Source organism: Aptenodytes forsteri, unplaced genomic scaffold (genome assembly GCF_000699145.1).
Source record: "Aptenodytes forsteri isolate BGI_AS27 unplaced genomic scaffold, ASM69914v1 Scaffold191, whole genome shotgun sequence".
NCBI classification, from domain to species: Eukaryota; Metazoa; Chordata; class Aves; order Sphenisciformes; family Spheniscidae; genus Aptenodytes; species Aptenodytes forsteri.
This window is the reverse complement of record NW_008794630.1, coordinates 292,027-293,101: the sequence shown is the minus strand read 5'-3', so window position 1 is coordinate 293,101 and position 1,075 is coordinate 292,027.

The window sequence follows — 1,075 nt, the reverse complement described above, 5'->3', positions numbered from 1 at the left end:
ACGTCCCAGGTTGGACATTTCATGGACCACAGCCTGCAGCAGAAAGCGCTGATTTGGCCACCAGGTGGCATTGAACCTGTCCTGGTGATGGAGGAGCCCCATGGCCCACCAGAGCCATCCATGCTGGTCCTGCCAGTGGCCTGACTCCTGGCTCCTCGGGGTTTTTTTTTCCAGGTCTCTCCCCTCCCTTGCAGGATGTGCTGAGGATTGCGGTGGTTGCTGTGGTCTTTGCTGCCGTCTCGGGGTGGGGATTAATTTTTCCCGTCTGCCAGTCTGAAAAGCTAAGAATAAGTGAGTCTGCAGTTGGGGGGCAACCGAACCCTCACTTCCCTTGTCTGGTGGAGGAGAGCAAGGACCGTTGCTGTGGGAAGAGCTGGTAATCAGCTAGTTCCCTTTCCAGCTGACTAAACATCTCACCTTCTCCTCATCTGGCAGGTCTTCATAAGAGTAGAGGAACTTTCCTTGGCAAATTTTTTTAATGGTGAAAACTGATTTTACTCTGTTTTCAAGCTAGGTTAGATCCTGCTACTTGCCAGACATTTTTGTTCTAGAGAGTTGAGGTGACTGATTGACCCTTTACTAGAAAAAAATGTCTCTCAGGAGCATTTTTTTTGTTACAAGGCTCCATTTTTAAGAAAGTGTGTTTAATAATAGACTGTACCGGGGGGCACAGAGCCCTTTCCAGCCACCCACACTGAAGAGCGGGTCAAACCCACTGGGCCCTGGCCAGGGATACCCCACAGCATCCCGGGTGGGGACGGGCTGCATCCCACCCTGAGGAAGGGGTGGGGGCTGGCGCGGGACATCACGAGGGGTCACAGCAGTCACTCCACGCTGCTCTGGGTGTCTAGGGGGCACAGAGCCCTTTCCAGCCACCCACACTGAAGAGCGGGTCAAACCCACTGGGCCCTGGCCAGGGATACCCCACAGCATCCCGGGTGGGGACGGGCTGCATCCCACCCTGAGGAAGGGGTGGGGGCTGGCGCGGGACATCACGAGGGGTCACAGCAGTCACTCCACGCTGCTCTGGGTGTAGGGGGTGAGAGCTGTGGAGGTGGCTCAGCGCCTACACCTG